The sequence below is a fragment of the Giraffa tippelskirchi genome, chromosome X (assembly GCF_054371585.1).
Source record: "Giraffa tippelskirchi isolate mGirTip1 chromosome X, T2T-mGirTip1v1.2.pri, whole genome shotgun sequence".
In the NCBI taxonomy this organism is placed as follows: domain Eukaryota; kingdom Metazoa; phylum Chordata; class Mammalia; order Artiodactyla; family Giraffidae; genus Giraffa; species Giraffa tippelskirchi.
The window spans coordinates 41,893,927-41,911,247 of NC_137289.1; the positions used below are offsets into that span (position 1 = coordinate 41,893,927).

At 42.3% G+C, this 17,321-nt stretch overlaps 1 protein-coding gene across 24 annotated transcripts in view; it reads right to left on the bottom strand.

Moving 5' to 3' along the window:
- The window catches only part of LOC145537098 (histone-lysine N-methyltransferase PRDM7-like), a 44,125-nt gene extending 29,612 nt beyond the window's left edge, over nt 1–14,513 (bottom strand). For 14 of the 24 annotated variants that reach the window (XM_081567759.1, XM_081567745.1, XM_081567755.1 and 11 more), the window contains exons 1-2: nt 14,345–14,513; nt 11,622–11,935 (exon numbers count right to left, since the gene is read on the bottom strand). The gene's annotated coding sequence lies outside the window, so the exon portion shown is untranslated. The remainder of the gene's footprint in view (nt 1–11,621; nt 11,936–14,344) is intronic. The other 10 variants (XM_081567762.1, XM_081567749.1, XM_081567763.1 and 7 more) reach the window with 1 other exon arrangement.
- Between the last annotated feature and the right edge of the window lie 2,808 nt (nt 14,514–17,321).

Below are 17,321 nucleotides of genomic sequence, written 5' to 3' on the forward strand. Positions count from 1 at the left end.
AGCCTTTGACTGTGTGCATCTCAAGAAACTGTGTAAAATTCTGAAAGAGAAGGGAACCCCAGCCCACCTGATCTGCCTCTTGAGAAATCGGTATGCAGATCAGGGAGCAACAGTTAGAACCGGACATGGAACAACAGACTGGCTCCAAATAGGAAAAGGAGTATATCAAGGCTGTATATTGTCACCCTGCTTATTTAACTTATATGCAGAGTACATCATGAGAAACGCTGGGCTGGATGAAGCACATGCTGGAATCAAGATTACCGGGAGAAATATCAATAACCTCAGATATAAAGATGACACCACCCTTATGGCACAAAGTGAAGAAGAACTAAAGAGCCTCTTAATGAAAGTGAAAGAGGAGAGTGAAAAAGTTTGCTTAAACATTCAGAGAACTCATGCCGTCTGGTACCATCACTTCATGGCAAATAGATGGGGAAAGAGTGGAAACAGTGGCAGACTTTATATTTTTGGGCTCCAAAATCACTGCAGATTGTGACTTCAGCCAGGAAATTAAAAGATGCTTACTCCTTGGAAGAAAAGCTATGACCAACCTAGACAGCATATTAAAAAGCAGAGACATTACTTTGCCAACAAAGGTCCATCTAGTCAAGGCTTTGGTTTCTCCAGGAGTCATGTATGGATGTGAGAGTTGGACTATAACGAAAGCTGAGCGTGGAAGAATTGATGCTTTTGAACTGTGGTGTTGGGGAAGACTCTTGAGAGACCCTTGGACAGCAAGAAGATCCAACCAGTCCATCCTAAAGGAGATCAGCCCTGGGTGTTCATTGGAAGGAGTGATGTTGAAGCTGGAACTCCAGTACTTTGGCCACCTGATGCGAAGATCTGACTCATTTGAAAAGACCCTGATGCTGGGAAAGATTGAAGGTGGGAGGAGAAGGGGACGGCAGAGGATGAGATGGTTGGATGGTATCACCAACTCAATGGACATGAGTTTGGGGAAACTCCGGGAGTTGGTGATGGACAGGGAGGCCTGGCGTGCTGCCGTCCAAGGGGTCGCAAAGAGTCGGACACGACTGACATTGACTGACTGAATAAACTGAACTGAACTGATGTACCCATGGGTTAGTTAGACAAACAACATCAGAACATTGCAGTTTAAGGAAGAGAGCATTTTCTTGCAGGGCCATGCAAGGAGATGGGTGGCTTATGCCTTTAACAATCCTGAACTTTCCAAACACTTTCAAGAATGCCCACTTATACAAAACTTGAGGGAGGAATGTGATTAGCTCTGACAACCTTCTTGCTGTCAGATATTCTATTCTTGAAGAAAAGTCATAGTGAGGTAACTGTGTTCCTGTAAACCTCTAGCAAAACAAATATTAGTCTCAATGCTGAAAGGTAAGATTCCAAGCTTGACTTTCACACTCCAAGGTCCTGTTTAGGAGGAGGGGCTTCCTGGGCAAGCTGATTATCCTGCCTGAGAGCATTCATCCAGCACCCAGTCTTGGTCCTCCCACCAGTGGCCAGTCACAGCTGAAGATGCAGCTCTCAGTCTCTGGGCCCTCCTCTTACCAAGGTCCCCATACCCTGCCCAGCCACCTTAAAGGAGGGAGCCAGGTGCCCAGCCCACAGTTGCCCTCAGTCTTCTCAGTCTACCCTAACTTTGGGGGGGAAGCTGGGTCTTGTAGACTCTGACCCAATCAGATTATTGCAAGCGTTGAGTCATGGAGGTGGGGATGGCAGAGGTAGGTTGCCTAGTGCTCTGAACCCTGGGCCAGGCCAGTGAGTGTCTCTAGCAAGGTCTCTGGACCTCTGCAAGACTCGGCCTTTGGCCTGTCCCCAGGCTCCACCCCTTGCTACCCAGACCAAGGCCAGAGGACCTGGAGGGCCATGGACGAAGGCTGAAATATACCTTTTACTACACTCTGCTGAGAGGCTGACTATTGGTGGACCTGGTCTTCTAACCTCTATGGTCTTTAGCTAAGGACGGCAGCTCCATGCCCATCTTGCCCCTATTACAGTATCTTCCTTGGTGAGATTATACAAACTTTGACTGAAAGTGGGTAACTTAGACCATCATGGTCTATTTCCACTAGCCCAAGATAATCACATTCTACTCTGTTTCTATAACTCAGGTAAATTAACTAACAATATCATGTGATGATATAGTTTTTATCTTCCTCTAACTGAAATATTATACTTAAAAAGCATAATGTCCCCTCAGACATATATATTGCAAATGGGGGAACCATTTATTCATTCACTGCTGGAGCTATAGTTGAATTGTTATATTTTGAAAACAATTTTTATTGGAATGGAGTTGCTTTACCATCTTATATTAGTTTCCGTTGTACATCTAAGTCAATCTATTATAGGCATACATAGATCCCTTCATTTTTGGATTGTCTTCCCATTTAGGTCACCACAGAGCACTGAGTAGAGTTCCTTCCACTTTTTTCGTTTTTGAATTCAAATTAAGTTATTTGTATTAACTGGAGGATAATTACTGTACAATATTGTGATGCTTTTTGCCATATATCAACATTAATGAGCCATAGGTATACATGTGTCCCACACATCCTTAAGCCCCACTCACCTCCCTCCCCACCCTATTCCTATGGGTTGTTCCAGAGCACTGGTTTTGAATGCCCTGCTTTATGCATATATAAACCTGAATGATGATTTTCCTGAATGATGAAATATGCAATTTTCTCTATATCACATATGAGTTATGGGTGTAGTTTTTTCTACATTAAATTTGATATCTGTATTTATGTTTGGAAATCTAGCTGTATATTTTTGGTCATGATAGATGGACTATTGTATGTTTCACATCTGGATATCTCTGCACTCTTTTCCCTACATAAATATGGAATGCTGTATTCTTCACATAGGAAAATTTGAGCACATGTTTTCCTGAATAAAGTATGGAATATTTTGCAGTTTTCTAATGAAAATCTCACTTAAGATTTTCGGACATGAAGTATATAATTCTCCATAGTCCAAATATGAAACACCGAGGCAAATTTTCATTACTGAACTAGGAAATTTGTACATCTCATAAATGATCATCTAGGTAAAGATTTTCCTACATGAAAGTTGGCATATTTCATATTTCACATAAAGAAATATGGACACAGATCTCCTTGTTTGGGGATACTCTGTATTTCACATATGAAAACATGGGTGCTGATGTTTCTACACTAAATATGTAACTCTCTATATTTCCCATTTGAAAATCTAGACACAGGTTTTCCTGCATGAAACATGCAATATGCTATATGAAAATCTGGAAAAAGGTTTTCCTGCTTAAATACTGAATGTTTTATTTTACACTTATTAAAATCTGTGTGCACATTCTGCACATGACATATGGAATTCTCTTGTGTTTCTCTTTGGAAAATATAGACATTCAGGAACCTACATTAAATATTAAATTCTCCTTAGAACTCATATTAAAATATTGGCACAGGTGTTGTGGGCCTAGGTTTTCAACTGTGAAATTATATAATTCTGTATGATTCACGTGTGGAAATCTGAGTGCAGATTTTCCTAAATGAAGTATGAAATCATGTATATCTTACAGATGATAAGTTAAGTGTAGATTTTCTGCTATATTGCTATATGGGATTCTGCATATTTCATATAAGAAAACCTTAATTATGATTTTTTGACATAGAATATGTAATTCTAATTTCACATATAGATATCTGGGAACAGATTTTCCTACTTGAACTATGACATCTCTATATTTCACATATAGAAATCAGTGTACAGATATTCACGCATCACATATGAAATTTTCCACGTTTCGTATGTGGGACTCTCAGGCCAGATATTTTAGAAAATATATGGAACTCTCTATATTTCCCAAGTAAAAACAAGATGAGGAAGTTTTGAGATGAAATATGGACGTTTGTTCATTTCTCATATGAAAACCAGGGTACAGATTTTCTTACATGACATATGAAACGTGTATATTTTAGATACGAAAATTTGAGTTCATATTTTTTACATGAATTATGGAATTTTCTATGTTTCAAATATGGAAAACTTACCTTAGATATGCTTCTATGAAATATAGAATCCCTATATTTCCTATATGACATGTGGACCCTGATTTTGCTCCATAATATGTGCAATTCGCTACATGTCATATATGAATATCTTGGTTTAGATTCTCCCACATGAAATATGGAATTCTCTGTATGTCCCTTGCAAAACATGAGGGCAGGTTAACTTGACGAACAATGGAATTCTTTATATTTCACATTTGAAAATCTAGGTGCAGATTTTCTACATGAAATATGAAATTCTGTACATTTCTTGTATTAAAGTATTAGTGCAGATTTTCCCACTTCAAATATGGAATTCTCTATATTTCATATAGGAAAGCCTGAAAGATGACTTTCCTACAGGAAATATGTAACTTTCTATATTTCATACACGAAAATATGGGTACAGAATTTTCTCCAGGAAGTATGAAATCTGTATTTCATGTCTGAAAATCTAGCTGTATATGTTTGGTCATGATATATGAAATATTGCTTGCTTCACATATGGATATATGTGCACGTATTTTCCTGCAAGCATAGGGAATTCTGTATTATTCACATAGGAAAATTTGAGTATCCATTTTCCTGCTGAATCATGGAATTCTACTTTCATAAATGAATTTCTCAATTAAATTTTCTGACAAGAGATGTACAATTCTCTATCATTCAAATATGAAATTCCAGTAGCAAATATTCATTCCAGAAATACGAAATGTGTACATTTCACAAATGAAAATCTAGATAGAGCTTGTCTTACATGAGGTGTGGTACTCTTTACATTCCATATAAAAGATCTGAGCACAGATTTCCTTGATTTAAATATAGACTAATCTATATTTCACATATGAAAATATTGGCGTTGTGTGTTCTACAATATATGTATTTCTCTACATTTCACAAATGAAATGTTCAATTCTTCGTATCGCATTTATAAATATTGGCTGCACATTTTCCTACATGGTATATGGAATTCTCTGTGTTTAGCATTTGAAAATATAGACTTTCATTTTCCTACACTAAATATTAAATTCCCTAAACTTCACATATTAAAATATTAGCATGGGTTTTGTAGGCATAGTTTCTCAAATGTGAATGTGGAATTTTGTGTTTTGCATGTGGACATCACATTAGAAGTTTTCCTAAATGAAATATGGACTTCTGTATATTTTACAGGTGATAATTGGAGGAAGGGTTTTTCTGCTATATTGATACATGGGATTCTGTATTTTTCATATATGAAAATCTTATGATTTTATTACATAAATATGTAACTGTCTATATTTCACATTATACAACACTGGGAAAAACTTTACCTACATGAAATATGAAATCTCTACTTTTCACATATATTAATCAGTGAACAGATTTTCACACATGACATAAGAAATTTTTCATCTTTCATATAAGGAAATCCCATCCCAGACATTCATACAAAAAAACCCTGAAGTCTATATTTCATATATGAAAATACAGTTGCCAATTTTCCCACATGAAATGTGGAGTTCTCTCTATAGAATCACATGTGAAACCTGGACACCCATTTACCACAAAATATGAAATCTTCTATATATCATATAGGAAAATCTCTGCTCAAATTTTCCTCTAGGCAGTACTTAACATTATGTATGTCACACATGAAAAACTGGGTGCTAATTTACCCATGTACAATCCGGAATTGTGTATATTCTGGATATCAAAATCTGTGCACCAATATTACTACCTAAACTATGGAATTCGGTATATTTCACATATGAAAATCAGGGTGAAATTTTACTCAGTTAAAAATGGAATTCTCTATATTTTACATATGAAAATGTCAGTGCTGAATTTACATCATGAAATATTGAACTTTTTGTATTTCACTTTAGGAAAATCTGGATGCTGAGTTTCTTACATGAAATATGGTATTTTCTATACCTCATATATGACAATCTGGGTGGTGACTTCCTTACATTAAATATGGAAATCTCTATATTTCACAGACGAAAATCATGGCGTTGGTTTTCTTAAGATATGGAGAACCTATATGGTATTGGAGTTCTCTCTGTTTCACAAATGAAAATATGTGCACCACTGCTTCTTCGCAAAATATGGAATTCTTTGTATTTCTTCTATCAAAATCTAGGCTTGAACACTCTTTCATGGAAGTTGGACTTCTGTATATTTCACATTTGAAGATCAGAATGGATTTTCCTATGAGAAATATGAAATCACTGCATTTCGTGTGAACCACTGGTTCTTCAGGTACTGACACATTTGTTCCCTGTTTGTGTCCCTGTGCCTTGCACATGCGTGTGTACAGGTGTGTGCTTGTGTCACCTGTGTTTGCGTGTATGTGCATGGGCCCAGCCCCCTGCTGACATGGGAGATGAAGGCGAAAGAACATGAGATGTCTAACAACGAGAAGAGGAGGCAGGAGACGTCCACAGTCTAGGGGAGACTGGTCCACGCATCTCTGCGGTGACCCTGTTCAGGACAAGAATGAGCAAAGGATGGCCAGTGACAACTCTGGGTAGTGAGTCCACAAATCTGCAATTACCTCAGGAGACAAAGACAGGCTCACAATTTCTGCTGTGCTGTTGTGTGTGTTTGTATCCGCAAGAGGGGTTGGAGGGTTTGCAGAGTCACCCAGTGTAAATCAAGTGGTGGGGGCTCTAAAATCATGACCTGTGGACCCCTCAGTCTGTGGGGGCATTGGCTCTGATTAAAACTCTTCAAGAAATGGGCATAGAAGGAACCTACCTCAACATAGTAAAGGCCACATATGATAAGCCCACAGCAAATATTATTCTCAATGGTGAAAAACTGAAAGCATTCCCCCTAAGATCAGGAACAAGACAAGGGTGTCCACTTTCACCACTATTATTCAGCATAGTTTTGGAAGTCCTAGCTACAACAATCAGAGATGAAAAAGAAATAAAAGGAATCCAGATCGGAAGAGAAGAAAGTATAACACTCACTGTTTGCAGATGACGTGATGCTGTACATAGAATACCATGATACTATCAGAAAATTACTAGAGCTAACCAGTGAATTTAGCAAAGTCGGAGGATACAAAATCAATACACAGAAATCATTTGCATTCCTACATACTAACAATGAAAAATCAGAAAGAGAAATTAAGGAATCAATTCCATTCACCACTGCAACAAAAAGAATAAAACATCTAGGAATAAACTTACCTAAGGAGACAAAAGAACTATATACAGAAAATTATAATTTGATGAAAGAAATCAAAGATGATATAAACAGATGGAGAGATAATCCAGGTTCCTGGGTAGAAAGAATCAATATTGTGAAAATGACTATACTACCAAATGCAATCTACAGATTCAATGTGATCCCTATCAAAGTACTAATGGCATTTTTCACAGAACTAGAAAAAAAAAAGCCACAGTTCGTACGGAAACACAAAAGACCCTGAATAGCCAAAGTCATCTTGAGAAAGAAGAATGGAGCGGGAGGAATCAACTTACCTGCTTTCAAATTATACTACAAAGTCACAGTCATCAAGACAGTACACAAAAACAGAAATAAAGGCCAAGGGAACAAGATAGAAAGCCCAGAGAAAAACCCACACACATGTGGGCACCTTATCTTTGACTTAGGAGGCAAGAATATACAATGGGAACAAGACAGCAGTTTCAGTAAGTGGTGCTGGAAGAACTGGACAACTCAGTGCAAAGAATGAAATTAGAACACTTCCTAACACCATCAGTTCAGTTCAGTTCAGTCGCTCAGTTGTGTGCGACTCTTTGCGACCCCATGAACCGCAGCATGCCAGGCCTCCCTGTCCATCACTAACTGCCGGAGTCCACCCAAACCCACGTCCATTGAGTCGGTGATGCCATCCAACCATCTCATCCTCTGTCATCCCCTTCTCCTGACCTCAAACTTTCCCAGCATCAGGGTCTTTTCCAATGAGTCAGCTCTTCCCATCAGGTGGCCGAAGTATTGGAGTTTCAGCTTCAACATCAGTCCTTCTAATGAAAACCCCGGACTGATCTCCTTTAGGATGGACTGGTTGGATCTCCTTGCAAACCGAGGGACTCTCAAGAGTCTTCTCCAACACCACAGTTCAAAAGCATCAATTCTTCTGCGCTCAGCTTTCTTTATAGTCCAATTCTCACATCCATACATGACCACTGGAAAAACCATAGCCTTGACGAGACGGCCCTTTGTTGGCAAAGTAATGTCTCTGCTTTTTAACATGCTGTCTAGGTTGGTCATAACTTTCCTAACACCGCACACAAAGATAAACTGAAAATGGACTAAAGACCTAAATGTAAGACCAGAACCTATATAACTCTAGGAAGAAAACATAGGCAGAATACTCTATGACACAAATCATAGTAAAATCCTCTATGACAAACCTCCTAGAATAAAGGAAATAAAAACAAAAATAAATAACTAGGTGCTAATTTAATTTAAAAGTTTTTGCATAGCAAAGGAAACTATACACACAGTGAAAAGACCACCCTCAGAATGGGAGAAAATAATAGCAACTGAAACAACTGACAAACTATTAATTTCCAAAACATACACACAGCTCATACAAGTCAATACCAGAGAAACAAACAACCCAGTCAAAAAGTGGGCAAAAGTCCTAAACAGATATTTCTCCAAAGAAGACATAGAGATGGCTAAGAAACACATGAAGAGATGCTCTCCATCACTCATGATTAGAGTGTTAGTCGCTCAGTCGTGTCCAACTCTTTGCAAGCTCACGGACTGTAGCCCACCAGGCTCCTCTGTCCATGGAATTTTCCAGGCAAGCATACTGGAGTGGGTTGCCATTTCTTCCTCCAGGGGATCTTCCTGACCCAGGGATTGAACCTGGGGCTCCTGCACTGCAGGAAGACTCTCTACCATCTGAGGCACCAGAGAAGCTCATTATTAGAGAAATGCAAATCAAAACTACAACGTGATATCACCTCACACCAGACAGAATGGGCATCATCAAAAAGTCCACAAGCAACAAGTGCTAGAGATGGTGGGAATGTAAATTGATACAGTCACTATGGAAGACAGTGTGGAAATGCCTTAAAAAACTAGGAATAAAACCACCATGTGACCCAGCAATCCCACTATTAGGCATATGACCTTCCAAAAACCAAAGCTGAAAAAGACACACGTACCCCAGTGTTCACTCCAGCACTATTTACGGTAGCCAAGACATGGAAGCAAGCTAGATGTCCATCGACAGAGGAATGGATAAAGAAGCTGAGGTGCGTATATACAATGGAATGCTACTCAGCCATAGAAAAAAAGGAATGCATCTGGGTCAGTTCTAAGGAGGTGGATGAACCCAGAGCCTATTATACAGAGGGAAGTAAGTTAGAACGAGAAAAACAAATACCGTATATTAACGCATACATGTGGAATCTAGAAGGATGGTACTGATAAACCTGATCCCAGAGCAGCAATAGAGACGCAGACATAGAGAACAGACTTGTGCACAAGGGTAGGGGAGGAGAGGGAGTGGGTGAGATAAATGGAGAGAGTAGCATGGATGAATATACATTAACATATGTAAATAGATAGCCAATGGGAATTTGCTGTATGACTCAGGGAACACAAACGGGGGCTCTGTAATAACCTAGAGGGGTGGGAATGAGCGGGAAGTGGGAGGGATTCAAGAGGGAGGGGACATATGTACACCGAAAACTATGGTTAATTCAGGTTGAGGTGTGACAGAAATCAAACCAATACTGTAAATAATAATCAATCAATGAAAAATAAATATTTGTTAAAAGCTAGAAATAGGTAATTTGGAAATTACCTAGAATGTCACAATTGAGAGGGAAAAAACCCCTTAATATGTGATCTATTGCCTTCCAGGTTCCGTTCTCTTCATTTTTAAAAAGTATGAGATAGGGGAGTTAATGTCTTCATGATACTGTATCTATTATTTGGACCAGGAACTGTTCTCTGTGATATGTGCATGCTGACCTGACATCCCATGGTCTTTCATGCACTTAGGAGACACTGTGTTCAATCCGTACACGGTAAAGTTTCCTGCGGATGGACATGTGGATCTGCCTTTTGATCCAGAGTACACTAGACACCGCAATGTGTTCCAGATTGGGGGTCAGATACAACACGTCTCTGTTCCTCTCCACCTGGCACCAATCTGACTCAGCTCTTGCCAGGGAGGTGACTTTGGGTAAATTCATTCACCCGTTAACCGCTACGTGTTTCTGCTTCCTCAGCTGCCGAAAGGGATGACAGCATTAAAAATGCTACCTCATAGTGTTGTGATGAGTACTCAAAGACTTCATTATACGTGCACACATGGAGAGCTAACCACGGTTCAGAAGGGTGAGCTTATCTTCCTGCCTCTCTTCACTTCCGTTTCTGCTTGTACTCACACCCCCGTCCCTGCCCCCACCCTTTTCCCCTCCCACCCCAACTCCGCTCTCTAGCACCCGTGTCCCATCCTCAGACTCTCCATCCAAAATCATGGCTGACGATCTCCTCAGATTTACCTAAATGTAAGACCAGAACCTATATAACTCTAGGAAGAAAACATAGGCAGAATACTGTATGACACAAATCATAGTAAAATCCTCTATGACAAACCTCCTAGAATAAAGGAAAATTAATTTCCTTTATTATGAAAATTATGAAAATATCCACACCATTACCCTTGGATTAAAAATCATGAATATTAGCAGAAGAAATAAGAAACACACTAAAACTGGCAATGTGAAAACTAAACAAGAAATAAAGCATTAATGATGAAAGTTTGACTATTAACATTTTCATATCTTCATTAGATTGAGATTTTCAGAATTTGATACAGGGGAATTAGACTTGATAAAAAGAAAGCCAAAATAAAAAAAAAAAACTATGTGAAGAAGTTTCTTGGCCTTTAAATGACCCTCTATAAGGTTTTTAAAACTTTATATACTCTAGTTCTATAACTGGCCAGTGACCACTTACTTCCTGTCATTATACATATCATAGGAAGGGGTCATTAGACTTGTAACTGCATAGAGAATATGCACTAAATTTTTCCATACGAGCACATGATGAAGCCTCAGTGTTGTATTTAGGCTTCACAATGTCCCCACAGGAAGAGCCGAATACTCATTATGCTAAAAAAAAAAAAAAAATCCTTCCCCCATGCCTCATACAATCCATTCTTGAGGCCCTGAAGGGCTGAAGTGATGCTGCAAGGTCCATGCGGTGAGTCAAAGGTGGTCTTGACACTGTGTCCCTGGAGCACTATCCAGGGAAATGTGGAACAGCAATAATATTAACTACAGTAATGACAACAGCTAGAATTGACCGGGAACGTACCATATGGCACATACTGTTCTGACACTTTCCCCTGTCTTAACATGGTCAGTGTTCTACACTGCCCCATGAAGTAGTTAAATTTACTCCAAGCTAGTGCTTCTATGTGGCTAATGGAAGAATGAGGCACAGAGACACTATGTTACTTGCTCAGAGTCGCCCAGCAGTCAGGGAACCACTGGTCTCGAGGCATTGTGGAAACCTCAGTGTGTTCTGTATTTATTCAGTCAAGGCTAAGATCCAACGGCTATGGCAAAATATGTAGAATAACAGCTACCACATAACACAAATTGATCTTACCTCAGAAATGCACACGAAATAGAAATCGGATTTCTTCAGAAATCTTTCAGATAGAGGCTTGGCAAGACTGCATCAGGATGTTTTGTAGAAAGGATAGTCTGAACAGCAGTCTGAATCCTCAGAACAGCAGACAGCAGGTCAGTGAGTCTCCTAGACTGGAGGTCTTGGGTTTGTGCATCAGAGAAGGCAGCAAACCCCTGTCACCTACACATGCTCCCAGTGGAGACAGAGCCTGGCAGGAGGCAAAATAAGACCATTCCTCTGCTCTAGTAGTGCCTAGACAAGTTGTCCATGTCAATCAGAACTGAGGAATTCTAAAAAAAGAAAAATGGAGATTTCATGATCCGCACTCGGTGCATCTCACTTAGTGCAGCTACAATAGTGCCCTAGAATCTGTCCGTTTTCACTATGCTTGGGAAACTCTCAGGGACTTTAGTAAACCTCATTAGTAGCGAGACTGTCAGCAAAATAAGGGAAATAGCGATCAGAACACATATCAGAAAAAAAAAAAGTAGAGATGATCAACAAAACCCAAAGCTGGCTCTTTCAAAAGATCAATACAAATTCATAAACGTCTACTCATGTAGACCAAAAAAAGCAAGATATCTAAAGACAACACTTATGAATATCGGAAGTAAAATAGATTTCAGATCTCACAGAAATTAAAAGGATTCTGTGAATGATTATAATAACTACATCTGGCAATTTCGGTGAAAGGAACTAACTAACAAAGTTGAGCCAAAAAGAAATAGATAATCTATTTAAAAATCGAGCTTGTAGTTGAAAAATTTACAGAAATCTCCAGGCCCAGGTGGTATCCCTGGCACAACAGACAAAGGGAGGGAAAAAATGGGTAGGGACAGAGAAAAGGTGACTATATTCTAACACAACCAGTTACTCAAGGTAAAATGGGCCAAATCCAAGCAATGTGATGAAGCCATTGGTTTTATTTTCTCATTGTCCTCCAGCTTCTCCTTCCTGCCTCCCTCCTTTGCCCCAGTTGCTTCCTCCTTCTTAAGTCCTGCCCTGCATCAAGAGTAGCAGTGTTATGAGGCGCGATTCCCATATTGTAACTGATATCCGCTGGCTGACTGACATTCAGCTGGATGCTATCATCCCTGCAGCTGGTATACTCAAGCTTTCTGTCTCATCATGGACCAGAAGGTTTCACTCCTAATTTCAGGTATAGCTAGGAGAGAAGGTGCAGGGCACACGTTGGAGCCTTGAGTCCTTCATCTGTGAAATGCGGATGACCACAAATTGTGGGAGAAACAGAGATTTCGGCACCAGACCCTTTGCAATGAGTGCTAAACCCAATGAAACATGACAAACTCAGAGCATCACGGGACTCCTTGACATTCAGAAGCACCTCAAGTAGATTTCCCTGCCAGGACTGTTGCGTTTATTGCTCCTTCAGCCTGGAATGCTCTTCCCTTAGGTAAGCCCATGGCCTGCTCCCTCACTTCCTCCACATCTCTGCTTAATTGCCATCTTTCAGGGAGATTTTCCCTCATTATCTTGAATAAAATAATAACATCATACCCCACACACCCCCTTTCCCCTGATCTAGTATTATCTTTCTTCATAGTGCCTGCCACCCACCCTTGATTTACTTACTGACTACCAGGTCTCTGAAACGAGAGACTTGGTCCGTTTTGTCCTGTTACAAACTCCTCGAATAGCGCTCTGGTATATGGCAGGTGCTCAGAAAACATTTGCTGAAGGACAGTCGGGAGCCAGGCCCTTTACACACATCGCTAACATGCACAGGTACCCTCCAAGACCGACACTGGCCCCACTGAATTAATTATCATACACGCTCAATGACACACAGTCAGCATGTCAGGTTCCAGGCTTCGGAATCATATCTGCCAGCTTCCAAATCCTCAGCTCCTGGACAGAGACCTCACAGCCAAGAACTCAAGAGGTTTTATTTCTAACACAACGACTCCAAACAGCTCAGGTAGATACCCAGACACACAAAAAAAGGTCACTGAGTATCTGCACAGAGAGCTCACAACTCGAGCCTCAGACCCTCAAATACGACAGAGACCAAACACACTGCGACAAAGAGCCTCCAAACAGACCAAGGTCGTCAAGACAGAAACAAATGAGAATCGCACAGATACTTCACATCACGGAGACTGACTTCCGAACCACTCCGGACACTTACTAAGTTAATACAGAAACCGCTAAGCAGAAAGACATAACTTTGAGTAACTCAAGAACATCATACAACCTGCAGATAAAGTTCCCAGACAAATGGAAAACCTGCACCCTGTGCGCAGACCCCAAGCAGCTGAGAGTTTCCACCTTAAGACAAACCCCTCCTCAAAGCAGCTCAGAGACAGCACAACTTGGGACCCAGAATCAAAAGCTCAGAGATCTCACATTCTGGGGCGCAGACGCCTACACAGAGATCTCACACCCAGGGACTCAAGTGCCCCAAAGCTCCAAAAATGCACATCCCGGCACACAGGCACACACATCCTAGAGGCTTTGGACTATGGCTCTCAAAATCCACTCCGATCAAATACCCCATCACCCACAATCCTGGCCAATGGCTCAGAGAGATCAAGCGTACCCAAAACAGCATCTGTGATGTCACACGTAGCCATACACAACCCCAAGCTCCCTGACCCAGGTTACTCTCCAGGGAGAGACACGAAACAAGCCCTGAGACCTCTCCCTGGTCATGAATTGCATGCATCTGTGCGACTTACCGCGCGTTGCCATCTGATCCAGACTGAGGGAGAGCTCAGTAAGACTGAAACACGGTCGCCCTGCACAGCCACTGACTGTGCCGAACCTCGCCAGTAACCAAGGCAGCCATTCAACCCCTTCGGGAAAAGCGGTAAAACTCGGAGAAAACATGGCACACTCTGAAAAGCCGGGCAAACGAACGCAGGCGCACTGGTATACACACGCCTCGCGCCCAGAGGTCCAGCTCCGCGACCTCAGTGCCTGTCTAAGACAGGCAGCCAATGGGAACTGAGCAGGAGAAAAAGGAGGGCGGGAGTAGCCGGACTTCCGCGTATACTCGCGCTCCGGAAGAACTAATTCCGGCCATCTCCCGGTCGCCTTACCCCCAAAGCGGCAGCCAATCTCTCGCTCTGGAGCCATCCCCACCTTGGATGTGACCATGTCAAAACGAAGGGGTGGAGTTGGAAAAGAGACAAAGAAAGTTGCGGCTTAATATCAGTGTCCACTCAAATTCAAATGCGGCGGGAAGGCGGAGTGGAGCGAATGCGGTTGGACCCAGTGGCGCCATGAGTGCCTCCGCTGGGAACTGTGGTCGATGCCCGACGCGGTGTCAGGGGACCCTCTGTGTTGTCACACGCACTCTCCCAATGGTACCTTCCAGAGTGGGTGGTCCTACCGCTACCCCTCAGCGGTACATCCCAGGACAAAACTGTTTCATCTCGAGCGCCTCTTGGTGGTGAGATTGGGGAACAACAGACGTAGATTCCCCAACCTTCCCAGGATGATAATGCAAAGGGTGGAAAGACAAAGTCAGGAGGAAAACCCCACAGATTGCCACACTCTTGGACTCGGAAAAAAGTCTTCATAAACTGAAGATTACTCCTCTGTGGTGGCCACTATTGTAACAGGAAGCATTCAAAGAATTTTCTCTGTGCTGAGCATTGGCATTGGTGCTTGTTTGTGCTTTCCTGCTTAACACAGAATAGGTCTCATGGGGAAAGGCGGCCACAGTCCCCCAACTGGCAGAAGAGATAAAGCTACTGAGAATGGAATCCGAAGGCCTGGCGTGGGGACGGCCTCTGTCGCTGACTGCGAGTGATATGTGAAAGGACAACAGGACTTTCCATTCTGTTAGAAAAGGGGTCATCTCCAAGGGGACCCAAGGACACCATGTAGGTGAGATAAAGACCACAGCTTTGTCATCATCTTGTCATCCCTGAATATGTTCCCTAGCAGAATCCTCAGCCTGTCTAGCTGTGCCTCTCTCAACGAGTTTAAATTTATTCATTCTGTCATTCAGTCATGTGTGAAGCACATGTATGTGTGAAGCACAACTATGAGTGTTAGGAAGGAGAAAATCAACCTTGCCCTCATGGAATGTACATTCTGTTGGGATCATACACCCCCAAACTCTAAGTAATTTTTCAGGCGTTTGTAACTGCCGTGATTAAAATTAAATCGGGATAGTGAAATAGAGAGAGGGGATCATGTCTAGAAAGAGTGGTCACGGAAGTTCTTTCTAAGATTGTGACTTTTGAGCAAAAGCCTAGAAGAGATGCCTCTCTGGGAGAAGAGTACCCCAGACAGAGATAATGGCCAGTGGAAAAAGTGGGGAGTGGAACTCAGTGTCGTGTGTGTGAAAACAGTGAGGAGGCTGATGTGACTGTCACAGCGTGATGGAGGCAGAGCCAGGAGATTGGATGAGAGAGGTAACGAGGGGCAGGTCCCATAGGGCGTACTGGCCATGGGGAGGACTTTGACTTGAGCCCCAGGAGGGTTCCTACAAGAGAAGCCCCCATGCTTCCTTCAGAGGCCCAGGTCAGACAATGATTGTTGAGGAACGCCTGGTTTACCCCCAAGAAAACCACAGGCCCTCTGAAGCTGAACGTGCCTTTCCTCGAATCCCCACTCTCAAGGGGAATGCCCCCTACTGCTCCCAGTGAACATCCATGTCAATGGATGATACCCTCAGGAGAGCCAGAACAAGGACCCTCGTGGTGTGAGTGAGGTCACATTCAGTCTTACAGAGGCAAAGAGGGACGATGTAACAGGCACGGAGTTGTCAGGGAGAAAGACAAAGCTAGAGCATTAGATAGGAGCAGAGAGACTCTTTCTGGAAGCAAAGTGTCCCCACTTAGTTAGCAGCCACCTATGGGTGCCCAGCCCTGCTACTGGATGATGTACCTGTCTCTACAGGAGAAAAGAGGCCCCTCCTCGGGGACTGCCTCTAGGGAGTGATTGAGTTACCCATGGCCAGGGCATCGGTCATGCTCCCTTGACACACATCAGGGGCCTCTGCCCATCAAGACAAGGACATGTTCCAGTCATGGGGAGGCTCATGCTGTACACAGGGTCCCTCACAACCTCTTCTGTCCAGACTACACTCCTGCTGACCTCAGTGCCAATGAATGCTTTAATGGGGGAAAGAGAGGCAGGGGTCTCTGCATTTGTGGTGGAGCCTCATGAAAATTGCTGAGTGTGAAGTTTCTCCCCACCTGCTTGGAGCCTCACCTCTGTAATTTTCAGCACCACCTCCCAGGGGATGAGAAGGTTGCATTCCATATATCCGGTAACCAGCTGAGTGTGTGATGGGGAGACACAGAGAAATATCCTGACAGTGCGTCAGTCACAGGGTCCTTGCGGCCCTGTGCAAATGCCCCCCTCCCTCACTACCTGGCCAGGGTTGTGCTGAGTCTTCCCTGCCTCCTCCAAGGAACCCAGGCTTACATCCAGTTTCTCCCCTCCTCCGGTGCTGAGACTTTCCATCTGCACTGGGCTTTGGATTGGGCTCCCATCTACAAACAGTGCCCTCCTTGTTGTGGGTTGGGCAGATTGAATGAGTGAGTGTGTGAACACAGATTTGGTCACAGGGCCCCTATCAAGGGTGGTCATCATGTCAGAAAGTTTTGTTCTTATCAGAGTTATTTCCATGGGCTCCTGTGAACTGCACATCACTTACTCTCCCTGAGGATGGGGCCCCAAGCTTTCATCTCTGTA